The following is a 23,576-nucleotide window of genomic DNA, read 5'->3' on the forward strand; positions in this document are numbered from 1 at the left end:
GATCAGTGGAGTGGAATAGTTACTCTTATAGTAACTGATTCAGGCAAGGATCATCAGTAGCTGTTAAATAACTAAATGAAAATTTATGGGCAACAATATAATGAAAAGGTCTGAAAATATCTCCCAACTTTTCACTTATAAACTATTAAGGGGAGAGATATATTTTGTAATGGAAAAATCTGACTGATAATACCTTAACCAAGAAACGCAAGTTAACATAATCAACCTGGCTGATATCAAATGCCTACTAACATGATGCACTATGACAGTCATAATATTACTTAAGTAGAATTTCTTTCAACATAAATTAGAGGACATTGTAAAACAAAATAGGAACTTTATCCTATAAACCTTTAAAATGTCAGTATTATAAAAGACAAGGGTAAAGGTAGTATCCCAGATTTTAGAAGACTAAAGAAATGAAAGAAGACTTTCATGATGGCTCAGACGGTAAAAGTGTCTGCCTACAGTGCGGGAGAGCCAGGCTCAATCCCTGGGTTGGGAAGATCCTCTGGAGAAGGAAATGGCAACCCACTCTAGTACTCTTGCCTGGAAAATCCCATAGACGGAGAAGCCTGGTAGGCTACAATCCGTGGGATGCCAAAGAGTTAGACACAACTGAGCGACTTCACTTTCTTTCACTTTCAAAGAGATGAAAATCACATTATATGTCTTCCCTTGTACTGGATCTTAAGAAAAATTTTTATAAAGAACTGTACAGTAACCATGGAGAAATTTTTAGTATGTATTCTATATTAGATAATAGTATGATAATACTGTTGAATTTTCTCAATATGATTAATTATTTTGGTTATTTCTTAGAAGTATTTAAGAGTGAGAAGTCATGACGTCTGAAACTTATTCTCAAATGGTTTGGCAAAAAAAATTTAAGATTGAAAACTGTACTTACTCACACATTCTTCAGATTTTATGTTTGAATTTTTTCAGACATAAGGGCTTAATAATAGTCTAAAATATAACTGACAAAAGGAGGATCACACCACTGCCATACCTGTGTATTGTTTTTATCATGGTCTTATCAAGTACAGTTTAAAATATCAAAGTGTTAGAGATCAGAAGAATATAAAATTCTCATCATTTACAGATGACATGATTATCTAGATTAAATATTAGCAATGATATATAGAAAAGTACTATATTCTCATAGTCTTAAATATTATACTTCTATGTATCAGCAGCAATTCAAAAATGTAATCTTTTAAAAGCATCATTTATAATGGCAACAAAGTCACAAAATACCTAAGGTTAAATTTAACAACTATGTGTAAGACCTAAATACATAAAATTGTAAAATTTCCTAGGAAGGGACTGTAAGTGCTAAAGAAAAACAGAGAGTTATCACATGTTCATGGGTGGGGACACTTGTAAAGATATCAGTTTTTCCTAATTTGATCTATACAGTCAAAGTATTTCCAGTAAAAAGCATATGAGCTTTCTTTTTTTCCCCCCTCTTGGAACTTGAGAGAGCAGTTTTAATGATTACATGGAAAAGTTAAACAGCCAGTACTAGGAAAAAACACTCCTGATAAAATAAGAGAAGAGAGAATGGAGAAAGGCAAGATGAACAAGAGAATGAGGCAGAAATTCACCTATTATATATCAGGACTTATCAAGATACAGTTAAGTTTGACACTTGACAGAGTTTGCGTGACTGATCAGTGGAGAATGGAGGAAAGCATTCAGTAAACAAAGGTTGAAAAAATGATTTTCTACTTGGAAAAGGGGAAATTGGATCCCATCCTCACATCATGCACAAAATCAAATCCAGATGGAATATAAAATTTAAATAAAAAAGAAAAAACTTTAAAGTTGTTAGAACATATAGTTGAATATCTGACTTTGAGGTAGAGAATAGTATTTTAAGCAGGACACTAAAAAGCAATAATTCTAAAAGAAAAATTAACCAATTTAACTATGTTTAAGTTAAAATATTCTGTTTATGAAAAATACCATAAATAATATATAGAGGAAACTTCTGTTTTTTAAATTTTATTTTATTTTTAAACTTTACAATATTGTATTAGTTTTGCCAAATATCGAAATGAATCCACCACAGGTATACATGTGTTCCCCATCCTGAACCCTCCTCCCTCCTCCCTCCCCATACCATCCCTCTGGGTCGTCCCAGTGCACCAGCCCCAAGCATCCAGTATAGTGCATCGAACCTGGACTGGCAACTCGTTTCATACATGATATTATACATGTTTCAATGCCATTCTCCCAAATCTTCACACCCTCTCCCTCTCCAACAGAGTCTATAAGACTGTTCTATGTATCAGAGTCTCTTTTGCTGTCTCGTACATAGGGTTATTGTTACCATCTTTCTAAATTCCATATATATGCGTTAGTATACTGTATTGGTGTTTTTCTTTCTGGCTTACTTCACTCTGTATAATGGGCTCTAGTTTCATCCACCTCATTAGAACTGATTCAAATGTATTCTTTTTAATGGCTGAGTAATACTCCATTGTGTATATGTACCACAGCTTTCTTATCCATTCATCTGCTGATGGACACCTAGGTTGCTTCCATGTCCTGGCTATTATAAACAGTGCTGCGATGAACATTGGGGTACACGTGTCTCTTTCAATTCTGGTTTCCTCAGTGTGTATGTCCAGTAGTGGGATTGCTGGATCATAAGGCAGTTCTATTTCCAGTTTTTTAAGGAATCTCCACACTGTTCTCCATAGTGGCTGTACTATTTTGCATTCCCACCAACAGTGTAAGAGGGTTCCCTTTTCTCCATACCCTCTCCATCATTTATTGCTTGTAGACTTTTGGATCACAGCCATTCTGACTGGCGTGAAATGGTACCTCATAGTGGTTTTGATTTGCATTTCTCTGATAATGAGTGATGTTGAGCATCTTTTCATGTGTTTGTTGGCCATCTGTATGTCTTCTTTGGAGAAATGTCTATTTAGTTCTTTGGCCCATTTTTTGATTGGGTCATTTGTTTTTTCTGGAGTTGAGCTGTAGGAGTTGCTTGTATATTTTTGAGATTAGTTGTTTGTCAATTGCTTCATTTGCTATTATTTTCTCCCATTCCGAAGGCTGCCTTTTCACCTTGCTAATAGTTTTCTTAAACTTCATACCATAATCTTTTTAACAAATATGGTCAACAAAGGATGAGTAACAGAAATGAACATAGAAGACAGTCAGGCATGCCCAACCACTGGCCTTCTGGGAAGTGCCCCCAAGCCTGACCCAAGTCTGAACAGGGACTCCCCATCCACTGGAAACCCACGGCTCTACTATAGTTGCAACCCGCATGCTGGACCAAGTCTGTTTGGCTTCCACTGCCTCAGCTAAATCCTGAATGTCATATATGTGTCCATTTGTTAAGTTTGAGGAAAGGGAACTTGGGGTGACCAATGTGTTCTAGAAGAGAGCATCTAGACTCACAGATAAGATGCTAAACATATTAGCAAAGTGATTTTGATTGTTTGTTGAAGACCTTGCAAGCAAACATTACATGTTTAAGCACTCTTCATTCTTCAGATGCCTTACTGCCAAGATTACATGAAGACTGACTGGCCGACCTCATCATCTTTTTCGAACTGAGACTCTTTAAGAGGTAACATGAATGGTATCACACCCTTTTGAAAACATAAACACTTCTTAGCCCTTTTTTAGTATCAAAGTCAACTTGAAATCTTCAAACTGAAATCCATCCCCCATTTGCTCTCTGTGACTGCCAAAATGTCCAGCAAAGGATAATCCAGGGCACATGGTGAGGCTTCTTCCATATATGCATGTTTATGTAAAAACATGTACCGATAGTCTCCAACTTGCTGTGCTCAGTCACTTCAGTCATGTCCAACTCTTTGTGACCCATGGACAGTAGCCCCCCAAGCTCCTCTGACCATGGGGTTCTCCAGGCAAGAATGCTGGAGTGGGTTGCCATGCTCTTTTCCAGAGGATCTTCCCAACTCAGGAATCAAACCCATATCTCTGGCATCTCCTGCATTGCAGGCAGTTTCTTTACCCACTGAGCCACTTGGGAAGCCCTTTAGCACACCAAGATCCCCTAAACCTTGTTCCCATTAGCTCATGGTGTCAGAATGTGGAGAAGCAAACCTACAGATCTGTCTCCTGACTGCCTTCATAAAGCATGGAACTGGTCTGTTACCAACTGCACACAGGCCTGCTGAATGCATGGTTTCTCCAACCCTGCAGAACCCCTTAAACTGCTGCTATATGTGAACAATAAGCAGTAAACAAGGGCACTAGTATAAAGACTTATGCTAACTGAACCGTGTCGGAGCAGCATTTCACATACTCCCATCAAGCACAGGATATGAAGTAAGCAAAGAACAGAACCAGGAGAAATCCATGTCCTAGAGCAGGGCTGGTAGGCATTGTAAGTCCCCAACTTACCATGTTTCAATTTAAAATATTTTTGACTATGATGGTGTGAAAGAAATACACATTAATTAGAAACTGTGCTTTAATTTTCAAATTTTGCTCTTTTGTAGGCTAGTGGTATGTGGTATGGGGAAGTACCAACAATCCGAAACTCCCAGTCACATGATGATGAGAGTAAACAGCTGATATACTTATAACCATTCTGTACCCATACAATATTCTAATTTTCACGTTCAATTCACTATTTAATAAGCTACATGAGATATTCAATACTTTATTATGAAATAGGCTTTGTGTTAGATGATTTAACCCAATTGTAGGGTAATTCAGGTGTTCTGAGCATTTAAGGTAGGCTTGGCTAAGCTATGATGTGTGGTAGCTTAGGTGTATTAAATGCATTTTCAACATGGTATTTTCAAGTTACAATGAATGGGTTCATTGGGATGTAACCCTATGGTAAGGCAAGGAAGAGGTGTCTCTGTGTGTGTGTGGGGGGGTGTATTTTAAAACTTAAGTTTCATTTAGTAACAGCTACCAAAACAGTAAAATTTAAGTATGCAGAAGGATCTCCGAGGACTTTTCCAAAGACAAAAAGTGGTGGCGGTGGGGCAGGGAGTCTATAAGCTGAATGATATAATAATCAAGGTCATGGAGCTAAGGAGGTGCTCTGTAAACTGACATGGGCCAGATAGATGAAACAGATATTCATATTGCGAGAAGAACCCTGCTCCCAGACTTGGCTCAGTCCTAAAGTATTTGTCTACCTGTGGCAAGTTTCAAAAACTCCTAGGGCCTCTGTTTTTGCATCTGTTAATTGACTGAGATCAACTGGACAGAATACAGTTGATTTCTGCTTCAGATATTCAGTGTGCTCCGGCGGCCTAACAAACTAGCTTTAATTTCCTCTGGGTAAATGAGGGAATGACAGTGAGCAGTTTTCAAAGTTCTGTGGCAAATATATTGCTATGGGTATTGCTTTATTGGAAATTTAGTTTTATTCATATTAAAATAATAATCATCATTTTCTGCTCCCCTAATGTGCTAATAATAATCTTGTTACATCATGTTACAGTACCTCATCCTTATCTTTACTGACCTGCATTTTACATATGAAGAAATCAAAATTAAGGAACATTAAAGCAAATCAACCAAAGTTAACTTTTTTTCTGGTTTTATTAGATTTATTAGTGGTAGGTCTATGTGAATATGTAGAAAAAGCTTTTGTAGTGGGTGAACAAAACCACACTCCATTTTAGAACTAAAATTTTGACAATAGAAAAAAAATTCTAAATGAGAGTTTGCAGTATTTTTTTTAAGAAATGAAAGTTTCTTTGAGTCTACTGGAAATTTTTAAGTGTGCTAGGTCACTGCCTGTGGGAAAAACTAATTAAATCCTGTTTTGGGGGGGAAGGAATATAAAATTCCTACAGAAAAAGTTTTTTAAAAAAGGGACAAAATACACAATCAGCCATTTCATAGGAGAAATATATATATAATCAAGGCAGAAAAAGATGTTCAATGTCACTAGCAGTAATGGAAATGTGAATAGAAGCACAATGTGATACCATTTTGCACTCATGAAAATAGTATTGAGAAGTATGAACAGTAATAAGGTTTTGTGAGAATTTGAATTACCAGTCTTTCTTTTAAATTACTATTAGAGTATAAATTGATAAAATTCTTTGGAAAGCACGTTTGGTCTTTTCTTGTAAAATTAATATTTATATATTTTCTGACTTAGCAATTTCACTTTTATGTATATATCCAAAAGAAACTCACACATGTATATTCCAGGAGACAAGGAGAAGAAAGTTCAGAGCAACACGGTAAAAGCAAAAATCTAGAAATAATTCAAATGCCTATCAATAGAAGAATTGATAAATGATAATATATTCACACAATGGCATGTTATGCAGCAGCAAGAATGAATTAACTATATCTATATGCACAATATGGATAAATCTTAGGAATTTCTACACTGTAATGTTTTCTGATATAGTCCATTCTTTGGCATAATGAATACAGTGAAATTAAGGGTGCTTAATATTTTAGACATCTAGAGTTTTTATATATAGGTGTTTTTAGCTGACAGAAAATGACGTTATGATTGGTTATTGTGCCTTGTCAGGTTGGTAAAGCTAGAATCTCACAGAACTTAGACTTCTTAGGAAAACAAAAACAAATACCAAGGAAGTGCAACTTAAGCAAAATAAACCACAGCATTCACTTAAGGAGTGAATCTTAGCAGAAGATAGGCATTTTTAAAAGACATGTTTTATTACATATATGTGATACATTAAATTTTACCCTTTAGGACCTTATTTTAGCAAACATTTGTAAATTAAAATAGCTTCTTTTAAGCGATATTCCTATTTGGTTTTTATGAAAAAAAATCTAGTCAACATAGTCATAAGTTTAAATATTATAATCAGAATATCTTTCAATTTCAGTTAGCCCTTTCAAATGCCTTGCAAAATATGAGTAGGAAAAATTAAAATATCTTTTCTTGAACTAAAAACTGCTTATTCCAGTGGTTTTCAAAGTTCAGTGTACCTCAGAATGAACTGCAGGGCTTATTAAAACACAGACCCCTGGGCCCCCATCCCAGAGTTTATGATTCAGTAGCTCTGGAATGGGACCTGTGTATTTTCATTTTTAGCAAATTCCCAGGTGCTGCTGATGCTTGGGCTAGGGGACCAAATTTTAAGAACAAGCATCTATAAGTTTTTGGAGTCACATACTACTCGGCTCTTTTCCTGGAGTTATAGAAGTCATATGTTGCCCTGGAGGCCATGCAGCCTGAGTCCTGCCCACTGGTGTGCTCAGGCTGTGAGATCCACAGTATCAGCATCTACACACACAAAAAAGAAGTTGGGTCCAGTGGTCTCTAAGGAAATTTCAGTTCTAAAACTTTATGAACCTACTCTCTTTCAGAAAGTCAGTGAATTTTCTTATTTATTGATATTTGTTGTTATGCCATAGCCAATATGAGTTTATAGAAACTTTGGTAACAGGTAATAAGACTTGTGAAAATCAATGTCCAGAAGAAAATTCCACATTGCAAATTTTATTGTTTTCCTATAAAGTCTTGGTCAAAATAAGTGGTAGATATTTGCAAAAATACACTTGGACATTTGTTAAAGGCCAACTTTAAATTTTTAGGGGTCATCATACCTCATTATGATATGGGAAGGAGTTCACCCTGTCTTAAAATGTGTCAAGTAACTTTTAGTTTATTTTCCAGCATAAATTTCTCCCAGATGTTGACATAAGTGATACTGAGCCCACGGTCAAGAAATTTTCTAAGTCTCAGAGATGAGGAACTGACTTTCAAAGGCGATGAGAGTCTCCTTAGCTCTTCCACTGAACACGTACTGTAGATAACCTGAAGACAGCAGTCTAACACTAGCTTTTGTAACCTGGCTTCACCCCATTTTGTGTCTGTTAAGGTAAATGAACCTAAAGGAATGGGTATCTTCTAAGTGGGATAAAGTCACTTTGGAGGAAAAAAAATGTGCAATAGAAATAATATATGTAGGATGTTTTTACAAACAGTTTATATTACCTCATAAATATGCTCCCTAAGAATCTATTAACATCTTTATATTTATAGATAACATCAAGGGAAGATGAACTACTAGGTCCCCTCATAGGTGTGATAAATGATAACTCGAGCAATGATGAGAATGCAAGACAGACTTTAGTCATTTATTTCCAGCTTTACTGCTTAGAGATTTCAGTCAACAATCTTACTAATGTCCCTTGGTGATTAAAAATGTCTGCAGGGGACTAAAGATGATTTGAGGCTTGAGAGTTCAGAATACTGATTCTTGTTTAACTGTATTTCTTGCTCCTTTCTTGTATTTTGTAACAGATTTGACATGGAACATTGTATACGACTGGGGTGCCACATGCAGGCACAATTTCAAAATTATTAGAGTAGAAAAAAATTTTCCAGTGAGTAGTAATTCTCTCCAGATGAGTAGTGAATTTTTATTTTGTAAAAGACTAATTTATAAGAAAAAACACTGCCTAGTAAAATTTCCACTCTTAAAAATGCACCAAATTTTTTGTATATCAGGCTTCCCAAGTTATAAAAGGAAACATCATAATTTTGTGACTTGTTTTTAGGGCTACTAATTGGCCCAGAATAAGCTGCAGGAAATGAAGAGTGTGTTCAATATCTCTACATCATATTATCATTTACTCCTGAATCATTTCTTCTCAGGTGAGCAATCTGCTGACTATAGCTTATTTTTGCATCCAATTTCAGGCCTGGCTAAGCATCCAGAAGAAGAATAAACATACTTCTGACTCCTAGTGTTGTCATGTGTGGGTATATGTGTATATGTGTTTGTACATGTGGGTATATGTAGACGTATATGCCTGTTTGTGTGTAGTTGTGTTGTATCTATGTATGTATATGTGTCTGTGTGTCTGTCTTTACAGAAGGGCTGTGGTCATGTATGGATGTGAGAGTTGGACTGTGAAGAAGGCTGAGCACCAAAGAATTGATGCTTTTGAACTGTGGTGTTGGAGAAGACTCTTGAGAGTCCCTTGGACTGCAAGGAGATCCAACCAGTCCATTCTAAAGGAGATCAGCCCTGGGATTTCTTTGGAAGGAATGATGCTAAAGCTGAAACTCCAGTACTTTGGCCACCGCATGCGAAGAATTGACTCATTGGAAAAGACTCTGATGCTGGGAGAGATTGGGGGCAGGAGGAGAAGGGGACGACAGAGGATGAGATGGTTGGATGGCATCACTGACTCAATGGACGTGAGTCTGAGTGAACTCCAGGAGTTGGTGGTGGACAGGGAGGCCTGGCGTGCTGCGATTCCTGGGGCGTGAAGAGTCGGACACGACTGAGCGACTGAACTGAACTGAACTGAACCTTTCTCTGCAGTAGACTGAGTCAGTATCTGTAGATTTCTGCAGCCTACAGAGGATCTACGGATAGAGGTTCATGACATTGTACAGGAGACAGGGAGCAAGACCATCCCCAAAGAAAAAGAAATGCAAAAAAAAGTAAAATGGCTCTCTGAAGAGGCCTTACAAATAGCTGTGAAAAGAAGAAAAGCAAAAAGCAAAGGAGAAAAGGAAATATATACCCATTTGAATGCAGAGTTCCAAAGAATAGCTAAGAGAGATAAGAAAGCCTTCCTCAATGATCAGCGCAATGAAACAGGAAAAGAATAGAATCTGAAAGACTAAGATCTCTTCAAGAAAATTAGAGGTACCAAGGGAACATTTCATGCAAAGATGGACTCAATAAAGGACAGAAATGGTATGGACCTAATAGAAGCAGAAGATATTAAAAAGAGGTGGCAAGATACGCAGAAGAACTATTCAAAAAAGATCTTCATGAGCCAGATAACCATGATGGTGTGATCACTCACCTAGAGCCAGACATCCTGGAGTGTGAAGTCAAGTGCCCCTAGGAAGCATCCCTAAGAACAAAGCTAGTGGAGGTGATGGGATTCCAGTTGAGCTATTCCAAATCCTGAAAGATGATGCTGTGAAAGTGCTGCACTCAATACGCCAGCAAATTTAGAAAACTCAGCAGTGGCCACAGGACTGGAAAAGGTCAGTTTTCATTCCAATCCCAAAGAAAGGCAATGCCAAAGAATGCTCAAACTACCGCACAATTGCACTCATCTCACACGCTAGTAAAGCAGTGCTCAAAATTCTCCCAGCCCAGACTTCGGCAATACATGGACCGTGAACTTCCAGATGTTCAAGGTGGCTTTAGAAAAGGCAGAAGAACCAGAGATCAAATTGTCAACATCTGCTGCATCATTGAAAAAGCAAGAAAGTTCCAGAAAAACATCTATTTCTGCTTTATTGACAATGCCAAAGCCTTTGATTGTGTGGATCACAACAAACTGGAAAATTCTTCAAGAGATGGGAATACCAGTTAGCTGACCTGCCTCTTGAGAAATCTGTATGCAGGTCAGGAAGCAACAGTTAGAACTGGACATGGAACAACAGACTGGTTCCAAACAGGAAAAGGAATATGTCAAGGCTGTATATTGTCACCCTGCTTTTTTAACTCCTATGCAGAGTACATCATGAGAAACGCTGGGCTGGAAGAAGCACTAGCTGGAATCAAGATTGCCAGGAGAAATATCAATAACCTCAGATATGCGGATGACACCACCCTTATGGCAGAAAATGAAGAACTAGAGCCTCTTGATGAAAGTGAAAGAGGAGAGTGAAAAAGTTGGCTTAAAGCTCAACATTCAGAAAACAAAGACTATGGCATCTGGTCCCATCACTTCATGGCAGATAGATGGGGAAACAGTGGAAACAGTAGCAGACTATTTTTGGGGGCTCCAAAATCACTGCAGATGGTAACTGAAGCCATGAAATTAAAAGACGCTTACTCCTTGGAAGAAAAGTTATGACAACCTAGACAGCATATTAAAAAGCAGAGACATTACTTTGCCAACAAAGGTCCATGTATTTAAGGCTATGGTTTTTCCAGTAGTCATGTATGGATATGAGAATTTGACTATAAAGAAAGCTGAGCCTGTGCTTTTGCACTGTGGTGTTGGAGAAGACACTTGAGAGTCCCCTGGACTGCAAGGAGAGCCAACCACTCCATCCTAAAGGAAATCAGTCCTGAAGATTCATTGGAAGGACTGATGTTGAAGCTGAAACTCCAATATTTTAGCCACCTAATGCGAAGAGCTGACTCATTGGGAAAGACCCTGATGCTGGAAAAGATTGAAGGCAAGAGGAGAAGGGGATGACAGAGGATGAGATGGTTGGATGACATCACCGACTCAATGGACATGAGTTTGAGTAAACTCCGGGAGTTGGTGATGGACAGGGAAGCCTGGCATGCTGCAGTCCATGGGGTCGCAAAGAGTCAGACATGACTGAGCGACTGAACTGAACATAGAATAAGAAGCTAATGCTACTCAGTAATATATCCAATACCAAAGAGATGTAGTGCCAGGTGTAATACTAATAATCCTTAAGACAAAATGTTTTGGTGTTTGTTAAACAGAAATGAAATGTTAGTTGCTTGGTCATGTCTGATTCTTTGTGACCTCATGGACTACAGCCCACCAGGCTCCTCTGTCCATCGAATTCTCCAGGCAAGAATACTGGAGTGAGTTGCCATGCCCTTCTCCATTGTTAAACAGAGTTCCCCATCTTTTCCAAAAAGAAAAGAAAAAAAGTCTAGATGTCTGTTGGAACTACATAGGGAAAAAATCTGTAAAACTAAAGGTTCATATTATCATTTACTTCCAATAATGCCTTTTCTCTTTAGCTGTCTTCATTGGTTATGTCATTGAATGAGGTATATATGAATTTTCTGAGCTGCTGTGCTCTACTGAATGTGTGAGCTTGCAATTCACTGTTAGTAAATTGAATCACATGTCCCTAGATTGCACACAGAGACATATACACAAATCTATATACAGTATTAAGGTGGGCCATTCTCTGTAGAAATTAGTTAAGAGTTCTGAGCAAGGTTTTGAAAGTGGTAGCCATGCCACTGAAAACATAGATTTATCACACGTGCATGGATTGCTGTATTAGAAGCTAATGATGTTACTGACTGCCTGTACCCAAAACTTAAAATATTAATTGCATAGATATGTATTTAGGAATTTTTACCATAATCTGAAGACAGAAAGGAAAATCTGTTTCTCGTAGAACGATGGCAGAGGTCATCTCCGCTCACATCTTGTGCAGTGAGTTGTATAGGCATAGTTTCCCAAATCTTATGATTGTATAAGAATCTAAGTTAGCACTCTTGCAGTCATAGTCATCACCATCGTCAGTTCCAAAGTAAAGCAGCACTTTCTTCATCGATATCCTCATGACTTCATTTGTGGCAAGCCCCCATGTGAGACCTTTCTACCACTTCCTTGGGTTGACCATTAGTACCACTAATCACTTAAAAACAAGATGTGTTCTCTTACTTCACGAAGTTTGGTTCACAAGATTTCTCACATATCCACCTGGAAAGAGAATTCTTTCACTTTATGTATGACAGTCTAGCTTTACCCTCAGAAATTTTACACTGAGCTTATACTAGATTATGAGTAAATATCATGGAACATACTAAATATAGTTGAATTGCTTAGACTTTAATAAGGCTTTCACAGTGTGTAAAGTGTTCAACACTCCCTTTTATACATTCTTTAACAGATTTTGTCTTTATCATTTTGTAAACCCCTTATTCCGTGTCCAACTCTTGACATTCCAATTCTATTATTCTTCTATATATCTACCCCTAAATGTTGCCGCTGTGTACATACTGTCTAAAACCCCAGGCCTTGAAATATTAGGAAGTTTGGACCTGGGCCTAAAATCTTCACCAACTAGAAATGATATACAGTTAACCATTCACTTGAAAGCAGTTTAAATAGTAAGTAAACTTAAAAAAAAATTTTTTTTTCACATTCAATGGTGGGTCAGTCTTAACTCACATAGTACTTGTTTTGAATACTGAGTGGTGATGTTTATTTTCACTACCATGGGATCATCAATTTTATACAGAACCATTTACTGCTGAGGTGAAAAGAATTTGAAAATTACTAATCCAATTTTGTACTTTAATATGAGTCATAAAGTCAGGTGAGAATTTTATTTTAAATGGACACCATTAAAATGGCATTCTGTCTTCCTCAGTCAAATGTTAACACTGTTAGTAGTTGAGAAAGAGAGGGGATTAAAAAGAGAGATAAATACCTCTTGCTTAATAGATTTTGCTTTGGAAAAGTGGAACACGTCACTCAGCTCTTTTTATACTCAGAGACTAGTACTTACTGCTGAATCATTTCTCCACCATCTAGAGAAACAAAGACAGCATTACAGGCATCCAGCCATCAAAAGCTGATTTGATTCATCATGGCTCAACCAATGAGACCTGAGACTCTCTAAAGTGCAAGAGAGGTGTCAGTTCTGAATAAATGTAGAATCACTTGAGGCATGTCAGTTTTCTTAAGAGCCTCATATTACATGGTGGATGGGCAGCACTGATACCATTACTCTTTAATTGTTCCCTCTGGTAGACAGGTGTCACCTCTTTGCTTGAAATAACTCTGGAGATTATAGATCCCTCAGCCTCTCTCTTGACAGTCTCATATTATAAAAATATTCATGTAGCTGAATGGATTTTTAATATTTCAACTGTTTTCTCTGCTTCACTGTAATTACTTAATATTTTCTACTGATGACAACTTGTGCTTGTAAACTCAATTCCTATGTGCTTGCCTGTTGCTGTTCCCTTCTTTGTCAAAGACTTTCATTTCATTTTGCCATTTATGTGTGTGATTTATGATGACACATATGTTCTCTGATGATTATATTTCAAATTTTAAAATTATTTTAAGGACTTCCTCTTTGGGTTTTGTGAATTCTTTATGCTAGATAGAATGTTTTATCAGATATATGAATTGAAAATCTTTCCTCAGTCTTTGCCTTATATTTTTGTTCCCGTAACAGTTTGTTTCACAATGCAAACGTTTTTAATTTTGATGATGTTCCATTTCTCAGTTTTTTTCTTTTCTGGATCATGTTTTTGGTGTCGTACTTAAGAAATCTTTGCCAGAACCATGTCACAACGATTCTCTGCTGTTTTCTTCTAGGTTTTTACATTTACATCTGTGATCCGATTTTGAGTAGATTTTTGTATAGTGTTCAAGGTATGGGTTGAAGTTCTTTGCATATAGATGGCCAACATATGCAGCACCATATATTGAAAGGCTATTCTTTCTCCGTTGGATTTCATTTGTACCTTTTAAGAAAATCAGTTGTCCATCTATGTGTTGTCTATTTCTGAAGATTATTTTCCTAGAGCCATTGGTATATTTTCGAGCTTGACACAAATACCATACTACCAGATGTCCTGAAATCAGGTAAAGGTCAGGTTCCAACTTTGTTCTTTTGAAAATTGTTTTAACTAATTGTAGGGCCTTTGAATTTCTATATAAATGTTAAAAAAGCTTGTCAGTTTTAAAAACATCTTGCTGGCATTTTTGTTGGGATTAAATTGAATTTATTGAATAAATTTGGAAAGAATTTATGTTTGATAATATTGAGTCTTCTGACCCAGAATATGTCAGTGTTTGGTACTTTTAGTGTTTAAGTCTTAAACATCTATTGTCCATTTTATCCCACAGGGTCTCATACTCTTGATGTATTATAAATAATACTATCTTTTTATTTCTATTTCTGATTGTTGTTAAAATATAAACACAATTGCCTTTTAAAATTTTGATCTTATATCTTGAACCTTTACCAAATCACTCATTACTTCTAGTAGCTGTTTTTGGTCAATTCTAACAGATTTTCTGCATTGTAGTCTTAGCAGTTATAGTCTGCTGGTTTCAGAGAAAATGCTATGACAATTCAGAGGTGGAATGTGGCATTCTTGAAACAAGGTTAGTCTTTAAACTGGCAGAACTGAAATGAACTCAGGTAGAGCAGGATAATTAAGAACATCATTTACATTAACCTAGGTGTATAAAGTACTCTTGCCTGGAAAATCCCATGGACAGAGGAGCCTGGTAGGCTGCAGTCCATGGGGTCGCAAAGAGTTGGACACGACTGAGTGACTTCACTTTCACTTTTCACTTTCATGTATTGGAGAAGGAAATGGCAACCCACTCCAGTGTGCTTGCCTGGAGAATCCAAGGGACTGGGGAGCCTGGTGGGCTGCCGTCTATGGGGTCGCACAGAGTTGGACACGCCTGAAGCAACCTAGCTGCAGCAGCAGCAGATGTATAAAGTAACATAATAGTAAGAAAGTTAGATTAGGACCAGTTTTCAAAAGTCCTTGATTACCCGTCTAAGAAAGATATATCACAAATATTCCTTTAATAAGTGACTAAAAGTCAAGCATTATAATATTTTTGGCAATTAGAAGCTATGATTTGTTGAATATTGTTTGGGGCTAGTGGAGATAACCATGGTAGATTAAATGATTTCTAAAATGAGTAAACACAGCAAAAAATGGTTCTTCCTTATGGTCCTACTACTGCCAGGCATGGAAGAGTCATTATTCAACTGCAGACTTGCTTGACGTCGATGATCAATCACATGGATAGGACCCACTGTGAAGAAGAGTGACGTATGTTCAAACATTGCTCATCCGTCCTACTCACTTTTACAGACCTGGGGTTCTAGTCAGATAATGACTGGTGGGTATTCCTTTTGACTTTGTCATATAATTCTATAAAGAAATACTGTGGACCTGTGAATTATCATTTTTGAATTGCAGTTTGGTCTCTGTCCTCTGCATACCCACCCCCTGCAACCTACCACTTATTGCTCTATGTATTGATGAAATATAAACTTATTATCACATAAAAGGCAATTTGAACCTACTAGATCATGAGACCAGAACATGAACTCTCTACAGATTTGGTGTATGTCATATATCTGTGTCTTCAGATAATACACTACTGTTTTTATCACTGTCACAGAAGAAAGCAGCTTAGGTTTTACTCTTTGGTCTGAAAAATCCTATTCTTTTTCCCCTAGAAGAGACTCTGTCTCTCTCTTGGTTTTCTGTGAGTGGGCTAAAAGTATTCCACTTGAGAGAAGGGATTCTTTGGGAGAGTCAGGTGAGAGCTTGTAAACTTTCTTTGCCTTTGAAATAGGGGTTGATTGCATCTACAATATCTCTGTGTTTATAGAGGTTGGATTATTATCATGCTATGAAGATTATATTTGGCTCTTATGCGGTTGTTAGATTACTCTGTTTTGAAATACAAAAAGCTCCTGTCTTTGTATTCATGAGCTCCCTGCCATGCAATCACACTACTTCCCTGTAGATGCTGCTGCTGCTCCTATTGGCCAGCATTTATTAGACTATATGCCAAGTATTATGTAAGTGGCTTTATATAAGGTATCTGTATTATTAAATCCTGTGTAGCAAGTTACACCAAATTTTAGTAGCTTAAAACAATGAATGTTTACTTTGTTGTTCAATCGCTCAGTTGTGTCTGACTCTGCGACCCTGTGGACTGTAGCACACCAGGCTTCCCTGTCCTTCACCATCTCCCAGAGTTTGCTCAAACTTAAGACCATTGAGTTGGTGATGCCATCCAACCATCTCATCCTCCATTATCCCCTTTTTCTCCTGCCTTCTATCTTTCCCAGCATCAGGGTCTTTTCTAATGAGTCAGCTCTTTGCATCAGGTCTCCACAGTGTTGGAGCTTCAGCATCAGTCCTCCCAGTGAATATTCAGGTTTGATTTCCTTTGTCTCTTATAATTTCTGATGATCATAGATCTGGGAGTCATTTAGCTGGGTGGTTCTGGCTCAGGTTCTGTCACAACTGGAATAAAACTGTCCATCAAAGTCTGGAGGATATGGCTCCAGGCTTATTTACATGGCTGGGTATCTGATATAAGACTCCAATAACTTATTAGATATGAACTATTAATGTTCTCATATTACAGAGAAGGATGCAGAGGCCTGTGAAGTAACTCACCCCAGGTCTAATGCCGTTGTCTTTGGTTTTAACCATAATGGTTAAAACTACTTGTAATTGGAAAACAAAATTCTTGGGTGTTTATAACAATTATTTCTTTTGTTAGATAAAATAAAGTGTAAATTTACTGTAAAGGGGGATCTGGCTTCCATTATCCATCAGAAAAAATTATTTGAGTACTTTTGAATGTTTAATATTGATATGTATTCATTTTATCCTGAATACATATGTGTATATGTAAGAGGTATTCTGAATCAGGGATAGATTTATTAGTAAATACATGGCACTAAATAATAAATGATTCATTCTCCCATTGCCCTAGTCCCTACCTCTGGAGTGACAAGATGAGAACAAAGTTGGTTGTCTTATACAAGTGGATAGACTCATCCACGGGCAAGCAAGGGGAAAAAAATTAAATTTCTATGCTTGTAAAGTGGTAGAAGTTAGATGTCTACTCATTTCCTGCAAGAGTTTTCTTACTCCATCCCTTTGGTATGTAAATAATATCTTTCTAAAAGCCAGACACTGACTCCAAGTTCCTCAGCCTCATTCTTTCTTTAAATGAAAACACCTAGAAATTTCAGTCTTCTGGCATGTTTGGGATTTAACATAGGAACCTCTTGTCGTGGTTTTTCTTGTCAACATAAGAGTTTTATTATCCTTTTGAATCAAAGCAATTTACTACATGAATGGCTACAGTTCTAATTCTCACCGTCTCTAAAGAGTCTCAGAGGGCTAGTGTGTTTACGAGAACACTGAGAGAGCAAGAGCAATTTTATTTCCCTACAGGGACCTACTGAGAGGCTATGGGGCCTCTGTCTTCTGAAAAACTATGTTTTTTCCCCTGTGTTTTTTTTAAATGATAGATACTAAAAGGGCTTGTAAATTTTTACTTATGTATCACTTTGCATACTATTTATGTTAATTAGTACATATGCCTGTGTGAAGTCCATCATTTATCATTAAAGCATTTCACAATATTTTTGCACATTCAGTTCAGTTCAGTCGCTCAGTTGTGTCTGACTCTTTGCCACTCCATGAATTGCAGCACGCCAGGCCTCCCTGTCCATCACCAACTCCCGGAGTTCACTCAAACTCATGTCCATCTAGTCAGTGATGCCATCCAGCCATCTCATCCTCTGTCGTCCCCTTCTCCTCCTGCCTGCAGTACCTCCCAGCATCAGGGTCTTTTCCAATGAGTCAACTCTTCGCATGAGGTGGCCAAAGTATTAGAGTTTCAGCTTCAACATCAGTCCTTCCAATGAATACCCAGGACTGATCTCCTTTAGGATGGACTGGTATGATCTCCTTGCAGACCAAAGGACTCTCAAGAATCTTCTCCAACACTACAGTTCAACAGCATCAATTCTTCGGTGCTCAGCTTTCTTCACAGTCCAACTCTCACGTCCATACATGACCGCTGGAAAAACCATAGCCTGGACTAGACAGACCTTTGTTGGCAAAGTAATATCTCTGCTTTTTAATATGCTATCTAGGTTGATCATAACTTTCCTTCCGAGGAGTAAGTGTCTTTTGATTTCATGACTGCAGTCAACATCTGCAGTGATTTTGGAGCCCAGAAAAATAAAGTTAGCCACTGTTTCCACTGTTTCCCCATCTATTTCCCATGAAGTGATGGGACCAGATGCCATGATCTTCATTTTCTGAATGTTGAGCTTTAAGCCAACTTTTTCACTCTCCTCTTTCATTTTCATCAAGAGGCTTTTTGCACATTGGTCACTTAAATATTGGTGTTATTAGTTAATTAGAATGATTGATACTGAGTGAGTGAAAATGAAAGTCACTCAGTCGTATCTGACTCTTTGCAACCTCGTGGGTTTAGTCTATGGAATTCTCTAGGCTAGAATACTGGAGTGGGTAGCCTTTCCCTTCTCCAGGGAATCTTCCCGACCCAGGAATTGAGTCGGGGTCTCCTGCATTGCAGGTGGATTCTTTACCAACTGAGCTATGAGGGAAGCCAGCTATGAGGGAAGCTAGCTATGATTGATACTGGTATCTCTAAAATGATCTCCAGATCTATAACTTGGTGTCTTAATCTCATTTTGTAATTAATATGAATAATAAGAGCAAATATTTACCACTTACTATGTTGCAGACACTGTTCTAGATTTTTTACAGAAATTTATTGGTTTAATGGTCATAATTGCACACTAACATATGAGTGATGGTTTATTGTTATTTCTGTAATGAGTAAGCTGAAGTATGGAAAGTTATAAACTTGCTTAAGATGGCATACCTGAAAAGTTGCAGTCTAGATTCAAACGCAGGTACTTTGGCTCCAGTTTGGAAGCTCTTGACTATTGTATGAGTTATATATGATTCATTATTTCATAAACAGATATTTAACATTTTTTATAAAAGAAGCACTGTTTTAGGTACTATGGACACATCATTGAACAAAATACTCACAGCTTTTACATACATGGAGCTTGTTTCCTGGCCATTGCTAGGATAGGCAGGTAAAGAACAAAAATTAAGCCAATAAACATATTTATAATTTAATATTAAACTGATAAGGGGGGAAAAATTAAACAGAGTAGGAAAATAGAGACTAAAGAAGCTACCCTTTTAGAGTTGTCTGAGAAGTCTTAAGATAATGTTTTTGAAATATGAACATCCAAACTGTGGATGGTGTGATAAATTTAGTAAATCAAGAGCAACATTTCTAAACAAAGCATAGACTAGAATTAAATCAATTTAAAAAGAGGGTATCCGTGTTCATTGTTAAAGGAAATGTAGTTTTTCATAAGATATGCCCTTCACGGCATGTAAGTGTGTGTACTGGCTCATGATGTCACCTGTATTTCTGTGCATGTGCCATAACCCCCCCCCCCAAAAAAGGAATATTTTGTTTGTTTGACATCCTGGGGAGCCAGCAAGGAGGGCATTGAGGCTGGTGCTAGGATTGAGAGTGAGTGAGTGGAAATGAAATCAGAGAGGTGAGCGTGCACCAGAACACCTGCAGAGCTCTGTGAGCTGTGCATGGTAAAATGTTTGGCTTTATCATAAGTGAGGTAGTAAGTTATTTGAAAGTTCTAAGCAGAATAGACATCTGATTTACATTTTAGAAGGGTCATTTTGGCGGCTGGGTGAGAAATAGGTTTTGTGGGAACAGAAATAAATTGAAAATGGAGCATAATTTCACACAGCTGAGTTGATGGGAGTACAAATGCAATCGAGAATTCCTGACTCTTGAAATCACCAAAATTATTTTAGACTCAGAGTAACCTAAAGAATATTTATCTACCCTCCAATTCTCTAACGAAAAGCTTTTCCTAAAAATGACTAACTGTGCCTACGTCATTTTACTGCTAAAGATGAAGGTATTCTATATCATCTACTGAAAAAGAAACCCATCATAGCAATAAAGTAGTATGCCTTGAAGGTCGGGATCAGAGCTGCAGAGGGAGTAGTAGTTTGAAAATTATCAATGTGCTTTTTCTTTTGCCTCTAGGAACATCCATATCTGGATGGAGATTACAATCTAGAAAGAATATAAAGAAAAAGCTAGAATATAATTTTGGTTTCCAATTCTCAAAAACATCATTTTGAAGATAAGCAAGTTTATTGTGGAAGAATTGTTTTAAAATCCTTGATTTCTTGCTTTGATACTTTGAAAGAAGATATGGTAGGCAAGCGAAGAAGAGAAAAGGGGAAAGACCATTTTTTTCAGTTATAGTGAAAAACAAAGGGAGAGAGAAGAACAAAGAACATAAACTCATGCCTGAAAGTCCCATAATTCAGATTTTGACTCAGAGAGGGAAACATGTGTTAGGTAAGTGAGGGTGACTGAAGGGTAGGGAAATTTTTAACTCTTCAGTTCAGTTGCTCAGTCGTGTCTGACTCTCTGTGACCCCATAGACAGCAGGATGCCAGGCTTCCCTGTCCATCACAAATTCCTGGAGCTTGCTTTAACTCATGTCCATTGAGTTGGTCATGCCATCCAATCATCTCATCCTCTGTCATCCCTTTCTCCTCCTGCCTTCAGTCTTTCCCAGCATCAGGGTCTTTTCCAGTGAGTCCATTCTTCACATCAGGTGGCCAAAGCATTGGAGTTTCAGTTTCAACATCAGTCTTTCCAATGAATATTCAGAACTGGTTTCCTTTAGGATTGACTGGTTTGATCTCCTTTCAGTCCAAGGGACTCTCAAGAGTCTTCTCCAACACCCCAGTTCAAAAGCATCGATTCTTCGGTGTTCAGCTTTCTTTATGGTCCAACTTTCACATCCATACATGACTACTGGAAAAACCATAGCTTTGACTAGACAGACTTTTGTCTGCAAAATAATGTCTCTGCTTTTTAATATACTGTATAGGTTGATTATAACTTTCCTTCCAAGGAGCAAACATCTTTTCATTTCATGGCTGCTGTCACCATCTGCAGTGATTTTGAAGCCCCCAAAAATAAAGTCTGTCACTGTTTTGTTTCCCCATCTATGTGCCATGAAGTGATGGGACCAGATGCCATGATCTTAGTTTTTTTGAATGTTGAGTTTTAAGCCAGCTTTTTCACTCTCCTCTTTCACTTTCATCAAGAGGCTCTTTAGTTCCTCTTTGCTTTCTCCCGTAAGAGTGGTATAATCTGCATATCTGAGGTTATTGATATTTCTCCTGGCAATCTTGATTCCAGCTTGTGCTTCATCCAGCCTGGCATTTCTCATGATGTGCTCTGCATATAAATTAAATAAGCAGGGTGACAATATACAGCCTTGACGTACTCCTTTCCCAATTTGGAACCAGTCTGTTGTTCCATGTCCAGTTCTAACTGTTGTTTCCTGACCTACATACAGATTTCTCAAGAGGCAGGTCAGGTAGTCCAGTATTCCTGTCTCTTGAAGAATTTTCCACAGTTTATTGGGATCCACACAGTCAATGGCTTTGACATAGTCAACAAAGCAGAAGTTTTTCTGAAACTCTCTTGCTTTTTCTATGATCCAGTGGATATTGGCAATTTGATCTCTGGTTCCTCTGGTTTTCTAAATCCAGCTTGAACTTCTGAAGTTCTCGGTTCACGTACTGTTGAAACATAGCTTGGAGAATTTTCAACATTTCTTTGCTTGTGTGTGAGAAGAGTGGAAACAAAAAGTCCTGTCATAGGCTACAACTGCCCCAGCCTGGGGCATAGCCACATGCACTTAACAGAACAGAGGTCAGGCAGAGGCAGGAGACTTCCCACCACACTTGTTTCCCATGTGGCAGAGAAGCGGCTGAGAATCTGTCTGAAGCACTTACCAGAGTGTGTCTGTACTGGGCTGAGGAACAAGGAAGGTGACAGGGCAAGCCACTTTGCGGCCATTGAAAATCTCAGCCATAATTCAGAATTGCCTGTGGCCCCAATGGGAACTAAGACCAAGGCATATGTATAATGGCTACCAGGTCCTATGACTAAAATGGGATAGCCCAGATCAGGACTGAACAATGATTGTCCAGCAGGACAAGCACATCCAGGTGGACCCCCGTATTCCAGAAAACCGGAGAATGCTGATGGCATCATTACCAAGACTCAGATTCTTCTCTACCCCTTTGAAACCATGCTATAGGGATGATGAAGGGGATTCTCAGAGAATCCAGGAGTTTTTATCGGAAAGAGTTGGAACACTGCTATTTAAAGCATCTTTCTAAATGACCAGACAGAACTTGGACTAGTTTTAGATAGGGATATCCTCACTAACAAGAAGGTAGTGGCTTAAGAGAAAGGATCAGATTGTTTTCTGATATAGTAAACAAAGTACGTTTTTTCTTCATATCCAAGGTGCAGTGTAAGTTAAATATCATAAAAGCATTACACAGTTTGCTACCTTTTATTGGATGTTTAATATAAGCCTGGCCTGATGGACCCCAAAGTCAGTAGCCTTAAACACCACACCCCATTGCCTGTTTAACAACAGAAAACAAGAGATGCATTACAACCCAAGAGCTGTAGGAGTACCTATGCTGGATTCATAGAAATACCTTCAGTGACATAGACTTAGGCATGGGGACAGGGGAGTAAAATAAATGTGTCTTTAAACACAAACATCTGGAAAGATATCAAATACATGTCTGAGAGTGTCCAAAGCAGGAGGAAGTTCAGAAGAGTTATTACCAACCTTCCACATGCTATCCCTGGAGCCTGGAATTCTATCTGGAGGGATGGGGCATCCTGGGGGAGGCATCATGAGGTTGAGGTACCCAGGTCTTCATGGAAGCCCACGGCAGAAGGACCTGCTTTTTCTGCCACTGACAATTCCCCAACACAGCCTTCTAGCACCGTAGCCTACACTACGCTTCTCACTCATGCAGAAATAGAGTCACTCTGAAAAAACAGATTATTTTTATCTTTAGGAGAATACATGAGAGCAGGCCATTCATGATTTTAGAATTGCTATCCCTTAACTCTCTCAAATAGCTCCCTCTCTACCAATTAAAAAATATTATTAAATTAAAAAAAGAAGTTTCATTCTACAAGTAGGGTTAAAAGACTTACTATGTGAATTCCAGATTAATATATAAAGTGGGGGAAATCACACTGAAATATAATCAGTATATAAGCATAAGCAGGTTTCTCATATTCTGTCTCTAATTCACTGTGGTAGAAAGAGTGAAGAGAGTAAGATGCTAGTGGGAATCCTGCAGAGAAGAGAGGAAGGGTGGTATCAAGAAAGCAAATATTTCAACTTTATTTTCTTTTCCAGTGCTATTCCCAGCTTACTTTCAGTTGAGCCAAAG

The 23,576-nt window shown here is 37.9% G+C and overlaps 1 pseudogene; it reads right to left on the reverse strand.

Annotated features, from left to right (window-relative positions):
• Positions 1-22,180, reverse strand: part of LOC113896330 — a 188,659-nt pseudogene extending 166,479 nt beyond the window's left edge.
• Positions 22,181-23,576: the final 1,396 nt, after the last annotated feature.

Source organism: Bos indicus x Bos taurus, chromosome 7 (assembly GCF_003369695.1).
Source record: "Bos indicus x Bos taurus breed Angus x Brahman F1 hybrid chromosome 7, Bos_hybrid_MaternalHap_v2.0, whole genome shotgun sequence".
NCBI classification, from domain to species: domain Eukaryota; kingdom Metazoa; phylum Chordata; class Mammalia; order Artiodactyla; family Bovidae; genus Bos; species Bos indicus x Bos taurus.